A 16384-nucleotide genomic window follows, 5' to 3' on the forward strand; every position below is an offset into this window, starting at 1 on the left:
GGTATAAAAATAATTGAGTTCTGTAATACCTAACAAGACCCTTCTCTCCTAATTCTGTTTGTCTTTCACCTCCTCCTCTAAGTCTTTTCTGACTACTCCAGCCCCAAGAATTCTCATTCTTAGATGGATGCCTTAGCACTTGATTTCTGTTTTCTGTCTTTACTTTCCATAACTAACTCAGGTTAGTAAATATTAACTGCACCACCTCTCTTTTGTCTTGTCTCCCTCTATTAGAGAGTAAAGTGCTTGAGGGCAGAGGTCTTACTTCTTTTGCCCTCTCCATGGCATCCGCTATGATTTCTGCCTTGAGAAGGTTAAAATCTAGAGTTGGAAGGATAGTTAAAAGATTGATAGAAAGCACACATTTAAAAAAATTAAACACACACAATTGTGTGCATGAGAAATACAAGAGAAAATAAGGATGCTAGTTTAGGAAGGAAAGAAGGCTTCAGGGGAAAATTGGACCTTAAGCTCAGCACTAAAGAAACCCCAGCTTTCAGTAGAGAAGAGGGGCAAAGTCAATCCAAAGAGAAAGGATTAATTCACTCAACACATGTTTTTTGAGCTTGGCATTATGCTAAATTGTCTGTGTGGTGAAGTGAGGTGATAAGAGGAGAGGGATGCAGGAGCAGGATGTAGTGGACACTTAAGAGAGGCCAGGCACTGTTTCAAGAGCTTCACAGCTTTAGAGTCCTTGAATCTTCATAACAACTGTAAGATAGATCCTATTACTGTCTCCATTTCACAAATGAGGGCACTGAAACATAAAGTAACTTAGCTTAAACTGTAAAACTAGTATCTGGCAGAGCTCGAATATCAACTCTGGGAGCCTGGTTCCCGAATCTTCACTCTTGAGCAATATACTATACTGGCACTCAACCAACCAACCAAGCAAGAAAGCCAACAAACCAAAAGTCACCCTCATAGTTAGAATCCTGTTTTGCAAAGCACAATGTGGATTAAGTGGAAAGGGGTTTTTATATTAGGTAACGAGAGAAGATATTGGATAGGTGAAGAAAAATTGAAACAATTTAATGCCAAGGGGAGACCTTAGATTTGATTCAAATGCTATTAGAAGGTGAATATAAGGTCTTTAATGGTACAATGGCACGATGAATCAGTGTTTTGAGAATATTAATTGCATCTCCATGTGAAGAATAGAATGAAGGAAAAGAATGATAATTGGAAAAAGCTCGAAGTGAGATTTTTAGCTCTGTATTAGGTTCTAGCAATGGGAAGAGAGAGAAAGGAATGAAGCTAAGAGCCACTTTGAAGGAAGAGCAGGAGAATTTCGGAAGTTTGCTGGCTCTATGGGGTGTAGAAGGTGCCCCACCCCTAGTTAAAATGCAGACCAAGGAGCAAGAGGGAAGATGAAGATTACCGAGAAAAATGATCCGTGTGATCATGGGTGAATTCAGCAGTAGATAATGTTATTAATTCCTCAAACTTCCTCATGCTTAGGAGAGATGTAGAAAATACTCTCCCACATTCTGCAATCCTCCATTATTTGGAAATTAGATTGATCATGTCTGTGCTTCTTCGGAGAATATAAAGACTATTAAGTCTGTTAAAGCAGCTCAGAGAACAAAAAAAAATCATTTTTATTGCCGATATCCTATGAGGATTGTTTCCTCATGAAAAAAATAAAGCAAAGCAAAATAAAAACAGAAAAGAAAAAGAAACGGTGCCATCTAGCGGTGACTAAGTGCTGTAGGTGGGAGAAAGAAATGAGGATGAATTATTACCCAAGTTGTCTGATGATGTTTCATTGTACATATGTATCACACACCTACGCAAAAGTTTCCCATATTCTTATGTTTTGTCTCATGCCCAGAATATTCACTGCTTTTTAGGTAGCTGTTTCTAGAAGGAGGCCTCCATTAATGTTTTCTATACATATAGATCGTATGAGGTGAGTTATTTTCATCACACTGGATGCTGTTATTCTAAGTATAAAAAATACAAAGTAATGACCTTTGGACTTTCAGTAGAAATTGAAAGTTGGGTGAAAAGATGTGGTGAGATAATATATGTCGTCAGCTGTCTATGGCTATTGAACATGAACCTAATTACTTCCTTGTCGAGTGCTCAGGGCAGTAACAATGAGCTCTCCACCACCACGCCTTTATTCCAGAAAATGTGGTTCCATGCCATCTTCTAGGTCTCAGAACCAGTCAAAAGTTTATTGTCTGAAGGTAAAGATGATGCTGTTAGATGATGATATCTGCACTCTCCACATGCGAGTATTCTTGTGGGAGCATCTGGAAAACTTGAGGCATAAATGAATCCCTTGTCATGGGGTAGGACTAACCGGAATTATTATTTATTAGCAGACTATAGATAAATCATATTCATTTTGACATGAAAAATAAATCTTACTCCTTTTATCATATTGTATGTTATACCACATCTAAGCTTATCAAAGCTTATTTAAGTCACAATAATTTACTAATAGCCAAAGCATGGTCATTTTGATTTGTCGTCACTAGATAATCCCCAGAAACCAATTTAACTCAGACATAATATCAATTTGGAGAGCGAAATGGGTCGTTAGACTAATCTTACCCCACTATCCTATACTCCCGCTGTCCTTCAGCAACCAGAATGATCTTTATAAATGTAAATCAGATTATGCCACTCTTTGCTTGACTCACAAATGGCTTCCCTCGGAATAAAATCCTAGTTCTTAGCCCTTCTCTACAAGGACCTGTGTCACCTGCTCCGTCCTCTGATGGTAGCGCCTATGATACTTTTGATGCTCCAGCACACGGATCCCGTTTGTGTCCTTGGACATGCTGAGCTCATGCCTGCTGAGCCCCTGCACAGCTCCCCCCGCTGCCTGGGCCTGGGGATCTTCCTTCACATTTCTTCATACTTTCTTCACATTTCTCCAAACTTGTGCATCATTCCCTCCTCGGTTCAGACACCACTTCCCCGCAGTGGTCTTTGCTGACCTCCAATCTAAACCAAACTCTGAGCATTCTTAATGGCCCTGTTTTATCCATTGCATATTTTGGTTTATTTTTCTCTCCCTGTGAAATACAGCTCCATGAAAGCAGCCCCTCTGTGTTTACCTCTGTACCTGAGATCCTAAAAATGACTGGTATTTAGTAAATATTTCTATAAATATTCATGCAGTGAATACAAGTGCATAAATGAGTAGATAGGAACAACACATAAACAAGGAAGCTGATGCTGAGATCTGAATGTCATCGCTGTGGACAGAAAATCTGGGTTGAAGTGAGATTCAGAAATCTGAGCGATATCAAGCACTCTGACTTGAGCAATCCCACCCAGAGGACATGAATTATGCCTTGAAAATGGTCTTAAGGTTTCAATAAAATAGGCAGCCTGGTTGGGCATGATGCTTTTTCTTGCTGCTGTGATTGCCCTCACTGGGGAGATGTGTTTCTGTTTCTTTGTTGCTTTCTTTTTCGCTCTGGTGCTTGTTTGCCATGCTCACAGCTCTGTTGGTGTCCCATCCATCTATTCCATGGATGTTGGAATAAACCCTCGAGGGCTTCTAAGATTGCTTGGGGACTGTGCGGCACGTGCTGTTTTTGTTGAATCTCCTTCCTAATGTGAATGCTGTGTGTATGCACCGAGGGCCAAAGGGACTGCTTGAAATGATTGCCTTAGCCCAGAGAAAAATCTGCCAGAGTCAATATAAAGGGCTCATTCATGGGAAGTCAATAAACTTTTCTGGGCACCAAGGAATTTTTCACTCTTTTGAATTCAACTATATCAGAAAGTTAAAGGATGAAAAAAATTCTATGAGACACTGCAGTTCTCCTTGTTTTTGGAGACCTTGGGAAAAAGTCTAAAAGCTGTACTAATTACAGATATTCACATGATTTCACTTTAAACACAGGTTTTGGCCGCTAACCCAACACGCACGCCATTTCCGTTGCCTGCTGGATTTTTCCACCTTTTAATTTTTTCCTAGACAAAGTATCTCTGTCTCCTTTAAAAATCTGAACAAGACTCACCTGCTGCATGGAATGATTACTTCCTTCAAATGGTTTAAAACCAGTAGCACCTCTTTTTTCTGTGTTTGTAGGAACGCAGATGGTTATATGTGTGTTTCTGTCATGGCGTCAATATCATCTACAAAACAAGGCCTTGAACTGTAATCCTCTCCGTCTCTGAAACAACGACAACAGCAACACTCGAGTCTCTGCATAGATGTTCCTGAATTATCTCTTCACTTTGCGAGCTCGTTGTTATGGACTGGATGTTTGTGTCCCCCCAGAATCCATCTGTTGATGCCCTAACCCCCAAAGATTTGGTATTTGGAGGTGGGGACTTTGAGAGGTGATTAGGTCATGAGAGGGGAGCTCTTACTAATGGGATTAGTGCTTATAAAAGAGACCCCACAGAGCTCCCCCACCCCAATGAGGAGACAGTCATCTATGAACCAGGAAGCAGGACCTCACTGGACCCAGAACCTGCCAGCGCCTTGATCTTGGATTTCCCAGCCTCTGGAACTGTGAGTAATAGACGTTTCTTGTTTAAGCCACTCAGTCTGAGATATTTTTGTGATAGCAGCCCGAATGAACCAAGACAACTATATAGGCAGAAAACGGTTTTCTTGGTTACACTTGGTTGCACCTGCTGAATATTCCAGCTCCTGTCACTGTTGCTTCTATTTCATATTTTAACCTGCTAGATGTCTCCTTGATTGATTTTCTCAGTTTATTTTGGATGCCTTGTCATATTGACTTCTTCAGTTTCTTGGAAAACTCCATATTTCAAGCCATCTTCTCTTCAAACTTTTCCCCTAAATAACATTTCAGGTTTGGAAAGAAAATTAAAGCTCACCTTGTCCATACACCATGCAATGATTGAATTCTCCCTAAACTGTTTGGCAGAATAGATGCCTAGCCAAGGCTTGAATTCCTCTAGTGAGATGGGACTCACTTCCTTTGGAAGAAACCGATTTAACTTCTGGATAGCTCTGCTCATTACAAAATTCTTTCTTCATATGAGCTGAATTCCTTCTCCTTGTAGCCACTACCATTCAGTTCCTGAATGCGGAACCAGCAAGTTCCTCTTTCATGTGAGGCCTCCTCAAATATTTGAACACAATGAATTTATAATATGTGGCTTGCACTTCTTTTCTTTTGTTTAAACAACATTCCTCATATGACATAGACCTGCATCCCTTTTCCCTTGTGATTTCTCTCCTTTGCTTCCAAATCCTTCTTAAGTGGAGCACCCACGCTGAAGACAATGTTTTGGACTAGGTGGCCTGGGGTCCAACAGGGCAGCAGCGTCCGCCGCATTTTAGCTGTCCTCTTTTGCCAATGATCTTGTTGCCAGTTGGGTCTAATTTTTAAAAATATTATACTTACTGTCAGACTAAACCCCCTACGTCTTTTTTCTTTTGTATTACTACCAAATTGTCAAATCATGGTTCTTCTATTTAACACTTTTATAGTTGGTTGCTGGGTCCTTACTATTTTTACCCACTAAATTTCATATTATTGGATTCAGCTCATCCATCCTACCTGCCTAAGACTTTTTGGATCCTTCTCTTATCATCCTACATATTTGCAGATTCTTTCAGCTTTATGTCACCCACAAGTTCAATGCCTGCATTTAAGTCTTTGGTGAAAACACTGCTTGGAACAAAGTCATCTGTTCCATAAGAACAAGCCAAACATACTGTGACTCTTCTTAATCTGTTAATTTAGGAGCCCACTTTTTGGAGTTTTAGGGAGGATTGCATGAGATAAAGCACTTTGAATTGTGCTTATGTTTGATGGGTGCTCAGTAAATTAGTTATTGAGACTTATCCCCCTTCCTGAAATTCTTAGGTTTAATTTGCCTTTGCAGATCTGTTCTTCATAAAAAATAATTCCTTTAATTTTAATCTGTGTCTCCGTTTGTTCCTATCTTTAAAAATTCTCAGGTTTTAGCTACATAATTATTTTTAAAGCGATTATTCTAATCCCTCCTGGTGTATTTACTGGTTCTCAATTTATTTCATATCACTTTCTGGGTTTCTAAAGGGTGATTTAAAAATAACATTTATTGATTTTTTGGGGGTTTTACAAGTCATAACATTTGTTGGATAATTTTGGAAAATAAAGAAAAATGGGGAAAAAAATCATGGAAGGGTTTGTGTGTTTATTTTGATATTCTCGGTGAATTCTTTAGGCTGTGGGTTTTATACTTCTCAAAGAAGCACTGCAAAATTTGCAATTCCCTAAGGTGTAGATTTTCTAAGGCTTTTTTTCCTCCTCCTAAGGGTGTATATGCAGTGTTTAACTCAAATTCCTGCTAAGAATATTAACTTTCATTTGTTTCTTGACTCTTTTTGTCTCTAGCTAGCTATTCATCCCCTAAGCAAAAACAATCAGAATCCCTTTGTGATTGAAAAATAATAGATCTCCAACATCTTTTTAAGTCAGGGCCATTTGAGCTCTATTTTTGCCCAAGGAGAGCATGAATGTAGGTATCTTTAGATTTTCCTCTTTGCTTGTTCTTCAAAGTGTTTCACTCTTCTAGACAGAATCACATACATCCACCACAACTGAGCAGCTCCAATGCTCTTCAACCTGATGGGGTTTAGACGAACTGGGCACTACTATAAGCAAATGTTTTATATTTTGTTTTATGGCAGTATTGTGGGCTCTGATTAGGTGCTGTTGAATATTTTCAATCATTTTGGTTGCACTGGATATTTGTTAAAATGGGAGAAGCTTTTATTTAGGACATTATATTGATCCTTCCGATGCCTGCGATTCCAGGTTGATGTTTGGCGTACCTCCAGTCTTTGAACTCCCTAAAACTTTGTAGGGGCGACTTTGTTTTTGCTCATGTTTGTTGTCATTTTAAGGCAGACATATTTATAGTCACCTCCCAATCATAAGCTGAACATTGCAAAGTTTCTGTTTAAAGGTAAAGATGGTTTCCCATTTCATGACTGCTGGACTGTGCAGAGTACACGCTGTGTGAGTGTTGGGGATGGTGGGGTGGGGTGTGGTGGGGCGGGGTGGCTCTCTTGCATGTTCTCTTCCCTTTTGTTAACTCTGGCTGAGCTGGCCAGAGCGCTCGAAGTGGGAGCCAAGACAAAGCATCAGATACTTCATTACACTGACTCTGATGTCCAGGGTGGAGATTACCTGCTGCATCTCAGGCATAACCGAGGTGGTGGTTGACAGCGCTGCTGGATGATAGAATCTTCCTGGCCTAACTCTTTGCAACTACATAGTCAGTTATAGGCATAAGTAATCCACCACGGCTTCTTTTATTGTGTAAGTCAACACTGTAATTTCTAGATTGCTAGATTCCAAAGGGCAGAAATTGCGTCTATCTTTGTAACTACCTTGGCAAAATTACAAGACAAGCCCTGTTATGGTTCAAGAGCAGTTTGTAAATAATTTTTTTATGATAAGCATAATGGCTTAATAATAAAGATAAGATGATTATATGAGGAATAGAAATCAATTCAAGAAAAATATTCGTTATATGGAACTCTTAAAACGAAATTTTTAGTTTTCTTCTTTGTATTAGTAATAGTCATAGAATGTTTCTGTGATAAAGTTATACTATGTCATGAAGATCAATTATTAGTAAACCCTGTGTTTTTTAAATGAAGAGTTGGCACTCAAATATTCTATATGGAAATATGATAAGTCTCTAAATGGGCAGAAAGGTAACCAAGGCACTTTAACCCTTTGGCTTAGAATAGCAATAAAAACTTATCAGCTGGGAAATTCTGTTTTTAAAAAATTTGTAATAACATTTCTAAGCTGCAAGGAACTTAAGAGATTCATTAGACAATGATCTCAAGCATCATTGGATGGTTATATACCATTTCTCGAACTTAATGTGTTCAAAACTGAGTTCCTGCTTTATCTTACCCCCTAATTTCTCCATTCATAGTCCTTCCCTTCTCATTTGGCAGCAACTCCATTCTTCTGATTGCTCAGCACAAAATCCTTGATTATCCTCTTCTTTTCTCTTTCTTTCACATTCCATATCCTCTTCCATCAAGAAATCCTGATGGCTTTATCCTCAAAATATATTCAGAATCCCACCACTTCTATTGCAACCACCTTGACTTGAGGAACTCTTAGTTCTTACAAGTTTTAATGAAATAGCCTCTTATCTGATGTCTCCGCTTCTTCCCCTGCTTTTCTTAAGTCTATTCTTAAGACGCATTTAAAAACTTTAAGTCATACTACATCACTTATCTGCTCAAAACTCTATTATAACTTCCCATTCCACTCAGAGTAAAAGCTAACATCCTTATAATGATCTGTTAGAAGACGTTAGATGATCTGGCTCCCATTGTGTCTCTGGCCTTCTCTCCTCCTTCTCGCCTCTCACTGACTCCATTCTAGGTACAAGGGCCTCCTGGCTTTTGCTCCATCACCCTAGGCATGCTTCCATCTTAGGACCTTTGTACTGGCTGTTCTCTTTGCCTGGAATGCTTTTCCTCCAGAGAGCTGAATGCTTACCTCCTGCAAGTCTTTGTTTGAATGTATTACCTTCTCAATATGATTTACTCTTACTGTCCTATTTATATTTGAAAACCTCCAATCTCCTTACCCTGCTTCATGTTAATTTTGCAAAGCATTTATCATCTTACAATTATTTTCTTATTTATCTTTTTTGTTTAGTATGATAACAGAATTTAAGCATCACAAGAGCAAGGATTTTTGCTTGTTTTGTTCGATGAGCCTACAACAGTGCCTGCAGTAGTACCTGGCATATAGTAGGTGCTCAATTATATTTATCAATATTATCAAATGAATGGACGGATGAAAGGAGGTCTTATGGGTTTGATATAAATTTGGCTGTTGGAATGATTCCTCAACAGTGGGAATATCTTTGATTAAGTGAATAAAAATGAATTTGATATTACAGTAAAATGGAAAGAGCTTAAGCTATAGAGGTATACTTTACTCCACCCCTGCCACTTTCTGATATAGTTTCTGCATTTTTGACATAAAAATAATAATATCTACCTCACAGGGTTGTTGTGATGATTAAGTGAATTAACATATATGATACACCTAATATAGTAACTGACCCATTGTAGGACCTCTTAAAGTGACAGCTATCATAACCGATCTCCTTATCCATAGGAAGATTATGATAGGCTCTCACAAGATGAGTGCATTCTAGCAAAGATTTAAGGAAAAAAGAACACTGGTCTTACATAAAGTCTTTCAGAAAATAAAGGCAGAGCAAATAATTCCCAATCATTTTATGAGGCCTGCATTAATTGTGATACACAAACGTCTGACAGACATTATGAAAAAAACAACAAAAGAAAATTGCAGAGTAATGTTCCTAATGAATATAAACACAAAAATCCTAACAAAGTATTGGTAAATAAAATCTAGTCGTATACATAAAAGGACAATAGAATGACCAAGTAGTGTTTATCTGGCTTATCTTAAGGTTGGTTTAATAGTCTACATTCAACCAATGTAATTTCCTATATTAACAGAATAAAGAAGAAAAACCATATAATCATTTAAATAGAGGCAGAAAAAGCATTTGACAAAATTGAACACCATTCACAATACAAAAAATTCCTAGGAAATTGAAAGAGAAGGGACCTTTTCTCAATCTGGTAAAGAGAATCTCTGAAAAAACTACAGTTAACATCATACTTAAAGGTGAAATATTGAATGCTTTTCCTCTAAGCAGTAATATCCACTCCAACCACTTCTCCTCAATGGTATACTGGTGGCTCCAGCCAGTGCAATAAGGTGAGAAATAAAAGTGAAAAAGCTCAAAGTTCATAACAAAAGAAGTATAACTATCCCAATTTGCAGATGACATGATGATTTAGGTAGAAAATCCTGGGCTGGCCCTGTGGCCAACTGGTTAAGTTCTCGCACTCTGCTTTGGCGGCCCAGGTTTTCACCTGTTCGAATCCTGGGCGCCAACGTGATTCAGGCCATGCTGAGGCAGCGTCCCATGTACCACAACTAGAAGGACCCACAACTAAAATATACACAACTATGTACTGGGGGGCTTTGGGGAGAAAAAGGACAAATAAAAAAGAAAAGAAAATCCTTAGGATTCTATAAGGTAATTATTAGAATTCATCAAGACCTCAGAACACAAGGTCAATAGACAAAAATCAATTGTATAAATATATAATAAAAATAAATAAAATATAAAAATTCCATTTAAATTAGAATTTAAAAACTTACAAATAAATGAACAAAAGATGACCAAGATTCTACATTTAAAACTACAAAATAGGGGCCAGCCTGGTGATGTAGTGGTTAAGTTCACGTGCTCCACTTTGGTGACCCAGGGTTCGCAGGTTCAGATCCCAGGTGCAGACCTACATACTACTCATCAAACCATGCTATGGTAGCATCCCACATACAAAAAAGAGAGGAAGATTGGCACAGATGTTACCTCAGGGACAATCTTCCTGAAGCAAAAAGAGGAAGATTGGCGGGGCTGGCCCCATTGCCGAGTGGTTAAGTTTGTGCGCTCTGCTGCAGGCGGCGCAGCGTTTCATTGGTTCGAATCCTGGGCGCGGACATGGCACTGCTCATCAGGCCATGCTGAGGCAGTGTCCCACATGCCACAACTAGAAGGACCCACAACTAAGAATATACAACTATGTACCAGGGTCTTTGGGGAGAAAAAGGAAAAAAATAGAATCTTTAAAAAAAAAAAGAGGAAGATTGGCAACAGACATTAGCTCAGGGCCAGTCTTCCTCACCAAACAAACAAAAAAACGATAAAACACTTGCTAGAGAAATCAGCTAAGAGCTAAATAAACTGAGAGATACATCATTTTTATGGATTGGAAGACTCGATATTGTTAAGCTTATTCCTAAATTAACCTATAAATTCAAGATACTCATATTCATAATCTTACCATGCTCTTTTGTAGAAATTGACAAGCTGATTCTAAACTTTCTATGCAAATGCAGAAGAAGTAGTTTATCCAAAAACTTTTGAAAAGGAAGAGTAGAGTTGGAGGACTCATATTACTTGACTTTAAGACTCACTATAAAGCTACAGTAATCAAAACAATATGGCATTTGCATAAGAAGAGACAAATAGATTAATGGAACTCAATAGAGAGTCCAAAATTAAGATCTACCCTTTATGGACATTTTATTTTCTACAAAACTCCAAAGAAATCCAGTTGAGAAAAGAAAATGTTTTCTTTTGAAAAACACAATAGTAGAACAACTAGATATCCATATGAAAAAAGAAATCCACTCTTGCTTCACACCATACACAAAAAGTAAATTCAACATAGTCTCAGAACTGAATGTAAAAGCTAAAATGATAAGGCTTCAAGAAAAAAAACACATGAGAGTATCTTTCTAACTTGGGGATTGAAAAAAAAACTTTTTTAGATAGCACACAGAAATTAATAACCATACAAAAAATTAGGTAATTAGACTTTATCAAAATTTAAAACTAATGCACATCAAACTACACCTTTAAGAAAATGAATGGGCAAGTGACAGACTGGGAGAAAATATTTGCAAAATATATATTTGACAAAGAACTCACAGCCTCAAGATATGTTTACAAAAACTCCCAACTCTATAATAAAAAGACAATCAAATTTTTTTTAAATGGGCCAAATATTTGAATAGATATTTAACAAAGGAAGATATACAAATGACCAATAAACCCATGGGAAGATGCTCAGCAATGTTATTCATCAGGTCAGTGAAATAAACCACAATTAGATAGCATTACCCAACCACCAGAAGTATAAAAATTAAAAGGGCTGACAACTTAAAATTGGCAAGGATCTGGAGTAACAGAAATTCTCATACAATGTTAGTGAGGATGATAGAATGATATAATCACTTTGTAAAAGGCTCTGGTAATGTCTTATAAAAGTAAAATGATTACTGCATTACAACCCAGCAATTCTACTCCTAGCTATTTACACAAAAGGATGAAAACATATGTCTAGAGAAAGATTGGTATAAGAATGTTCATAGCAGGCTTATTCAGAATAGCCAAAAACTTGATAAATCTCAAGTGTCCATCACTAAGAGAATGGATAAACAAACTGTGGTATATTCCTACAATGGAATATTATTGGAATACTACTCACCAATAAAAAAGGAATGACTTACTGATACACACAAAAACATGAGTGAACCTAAAAGAAATCATACATACGTACTGTATAATGGAGAAGAAGAGTGTTTGCCTCTGGTAGGGGAGCAGGGACTGACTGGGCAGGGGATTGAGGAAACTTTCTAGATCTGGAATGATGGGGGTGTTCTGCATCTTGAGAGGGGTCTGGATTACACAGATATATACTTATCAAAACCCACCAAATGGTACACTAAAGATTTGTCCTTTTTACTGTACATGCATTTTACCTCAAGGAAAAGTTAAACAAGTAGTGAACTCTAGTTAGTGAGGTGTATACCTAAGTATAAAGTCTACTGAGGTCTGAAACTTTAAAATGCATCATCAGAGTATTGATTGGTGGATGGATAGATGGATGGATATTGGACACCATATGAAGAAACCAATGTAGCAAAATGTTAATTGTAGAATTTACGTGGCAAGTGTTTGGGTGCTCATAGCATAATTATTTCAATTTTTCTGTATGTTTGAAAATTTTTATAATAAAAAGTTGGGAACAAAAATTCTTTGCTGCTAAAGTCCTGGATACAATGACTCTTGGTTGGGTTTATAGATATGAAAAACAGCATTTCATGTGTGTGTTTGTGCAGATTAATTATAAATACTGCATCCTAGAGAATTTTTGTTTTTAATTGTTCATAATGTAATTGCTGCTCTGTCTCAACAGAGAGGAGCCCTGTGAAACGGGGTGGATTTTCTATATTTTATCACATGACACAGCAGGCAAGTCAATAACATCAGTTTGATCCAATATGAATTTTCAAGGCATATCCCACAACACCTTACCTCGGATGGCTAGTTAACTATGTAGAACAAAATAATGTTCGTCAAAGATTTATGCCATCAGATTTATATTACAAAAAGACTTTAGAAATATTTAGGAAGAAATATTATCATTTATCTACTTTTAGTCCTAAATTAAAAGTAAATAAATCATTATTTAACCATGTCCCTCAATATTTCCCCTGAAATTATTTCTTGCTTTCACCAAAATGTGGCACCATATTTTCAACCATAGGAAAGCACGAGAACTGAGTGAGGTCTTGTGATTTAATTTAATTTCCTGAATACTACCTTGGAATTAAATAAAAATGTATACTTCTAACTTGGAAAAAATAAAAAAACTTATCCTAAAGAAACCAATCATAGCAAAGGAGAAGAAAAATATTCTTAGGGGGTGTTCTATAAAGTAGAGATTTCTCCTTCCCCTTTTTAACCATTTTTCTTTTATATTTAAAAAAATCTCCGGGAAAGAACAATAAGTGGAATTTCATATCAATGGCAATGAAACATATTACTAGTCAATATGGATTCATCAAAAAAGAGTCTCATTTTGAGGCAAAGAAAATAGGAAGATTTTATACAAACTTACCAGAAGCATTCCTGTCCCTGAGAGTAGCTAGGAAGAAACCATAGGCCTGATTCAAACAGAGTCTTCAGTGTCTTGGGGTCAGGACAGGACAGGCTCTGTCCGTGAATAAACATTTTTGCTGAGCTCTACAAGGCAACAACTCTACAGGATGTAGGCGCTTCTCAATACCACTTCATTAACCAAAGTTTACTAATCTTCCAGCTGGAGTTTTAATCAGGATTTGTTCAAGGAGAATCCGTACCTGTAAAGAAAAGAGAAGTCATCGCCTTCTGAAGAATCAAGAAAGAAACAGGAAACAGTATGATGAACTACAGGTGTTTACTTTTTCTATCACACACCCTCCTGTAAATGCCACGAATACACACAGCTCTGAGCAGGCAAAGACTGTCCCTCAGCTGACACACACTTGAGATCCAACACATGGTTTATAGCAGTGACGTGTCTGAACACAGGTCAATTTCTATATCGTCTGTAACAATACGCCAGGTTGAACAAATAAGAGTTTGGTAAACAATTAACTTTCAACCTCTGCTTATCTCGGAGCTTTACAGCTAGTTGTCAGCTTGTCTGGGTTCTTATTGTTGTATTTCAAGTAGCCCTTTTGCTGTTTACCAGGATATCTCATTCCTTTACATTCTCCTTATTCATTATTTTTTATCTTAAAATCATTAATTAATTAATTAAGGAGTAAGAGCAATACTCTGGAAAGACTTTAGCAATATATAAATGTTCCCAAACTGAGATCTTTGAATGGAGGGAGTTATCATAAGAGGCTGCTAAATTCATATGTCCAGGATATTATTTATAAGTTGAAAAATCTTGCTCATATGTGCTCTCCAGTCTTGTAAATGTGTGAAAATGCTGTGGTTGATTAGTCATTTTTAAAAAAATAGGCCTTCTGAGCAACTGATGCTCTGAGTAACATGTTTTGGCAAATGGTGCTTAACATTCCTTGTCTTATCCTCTTTCACGCCTTTTTCTTTTCAAGCAGATGACTGTCCAAATCTCCATATCCAGTGTTGAGTATTTCCTTGCATTTTAGTTCTATACCTCCAACAATTTGCTTTATATTTTTGCATAAATGTGTTCTTAGTTCCTTAAACTCACTATTTTAAAAACATTCTATTTTCTCCTAAATTCAATCTTTCTGTGCTGTCCAATACAATGGCTGCCAGTCATGTGTGACTACTGAGCATTTGAAATGTGGTTAGTCCAGTTGAGTATGAAATACACAATGGATTGGTACTTTGAAATGGCCATATTTTGGATATATTGGACTAAATAAAATATAATATTAAAATTAATTTTGACTTTTTCTTTTTTATATAGAAAATTTAAAATTACATATATGCCTTTTGTAGTTTAACTGACTAGCTCTACTCTAGACTTCCCTGTATCTCTCACCCAGGATGAAAATCTGAGGCCATCTTGCATTCCTCTCTTTCTTCAAATCCAAGACATTTCTCATGATTTTTCTCAGATTCAACCTATCCTTTCATTTACACTGCCTTCACTTAGCACTGTGACCATCACACCTAGACAATTTGTCCCCAAATTCTCATTCTTTCCCTTAATATTTCAACTCTTTTGCTCTGACATCTATTAGTATATTCAAAGGGTGTTCCTCTGATATCTTCTGGAGCCATCACTAGGTTGTATAATTTATGTTCTCTTCCATCTGATGCCCGTATACTTCTTTTCTCCCTTCTTCTTTTCTAGTATCTTCTTTCTCCCTTCCCCTCTCTGCCCATACTTGGCTCATATTTGGTAAAAAGCATAACAACTGCTCCCATGTTCCTGCTTGTGGCTTTCACCCCAAGCTGAAGGAAGGTGGTGCATCATTTTAGTTGTGTTGGTGGCTGACTTGGAGGTGCCTGAGTTGGTGCCTAGTACGTATGCTTTTAAGAGAATGGCATGGGTGGGCTAGTCTGGATATAAGGTGAGAAATCATGTCCCATCACATTTAGTCTTAAGTTAAAAAGTTGAAATTAAAGTTTAAGTTAAAAAATGCGTATACACAGAGTATACAATTATTTAGATTTTGAAAAGCACTGCAGTTTGTCAAATTGGGAGTGTATCAAAGTCTATAATCTCTCCCAAAACACCAAAAATACCACACTGATGTCCAAAAAAGCAAGCGAGGTTGAGATGGGGAAACTTGGAGCCCTCTCCTTGACCCAATTCTATGGGATTCTAATGGCAGCCTCCCCAACAGTACTTCCAGGACAAAAATCTGCAGCGGATTAGGAATAGAAGGGATCTTCCTCAATCTGATAGAGGACATTTGTAAAAATCTAGCACTGACATCATACTTAAAGGTGAAATATTGAATACTTTCCCCCTAAGACAATCCAGCCATTTTTCAACACTATACAGAACTTCTAGCCAGAGCAATAAGCTGTCCCCTTCCTAGCATTTCCACATAGAGATTTCCTTCTTTTGCTCGAGCTTTCCAGTACTGAGGGATACACTACTTCTTGAGGTAGTGCATTCCATCTTTGGAGAGTTCTGACTGTTAGAAGAGATCAACTTACATGAAATCAAATTTTGTTTCCCTGAAATTTCTACCAACAGAGCTTATTTTTACCCTTTTAGGTGCATAGAACATTTCTGCTTCCTCTTCCACCCCAGAGCAATTGGGCTATTTGAGCACAGCTACATCGCTCCGTCTGAGACTCGAGTCTGCTAGTTCTTCTAGCTGCTTTTGCTTTGTGTCCTGAACTCAAATCCCCTCGGAATCCTGGTTGTTTTCATTTAAATCTTTCTAGCTTGTCAAGTGTCCATCTAGGAAGTGTGGTGGCCAGAAGTGCATGCAATACCCACAGGGATTCTGCTCTTCACACAACACAACAGGAATGTTGCCTGTTCATTCCGGGTAATGTTCTTTCC

General features: G+C 37.5%; 1 long non-coding RNA gene across 1 annotated transcript in view; it reads right to left on the minus strand.

Annotated features, from left to right (window-relative positions):
• The window catches only part of LOC139081701 (uncharacterized), a 48340-nt gene extending 34592 nt beyond the window's left edge, over positions 1 to 13748 (minus strand). The window contains exon 1 of the long non-coding RNA XR_011536932.1: positions 13496 to 13748. This is a non-coding gene — a long non-coding RNA (uncharacterized lncRNA). The remainder of the gene's footprint in view (positions 1 to 13495) is intronic.
• Between the last annotated feature and the right edge of the window lie 2636 nt (positions 13749 to 16384).

Source organism: Equus przewalskii, chromosome 2, assembly GCF_037783145.1.
Source record: "Equus przewalskii isolate Varuska chromosome 2, EquPr2, whole genome shotgun sequence".
Classification (NCBI taxonomy): domain Eukaryota; kingdom Metazoa; phylum Chordata; class Mammalia; order Perissodactyla; family Equidae; genus Equus; species Equus przewalskii.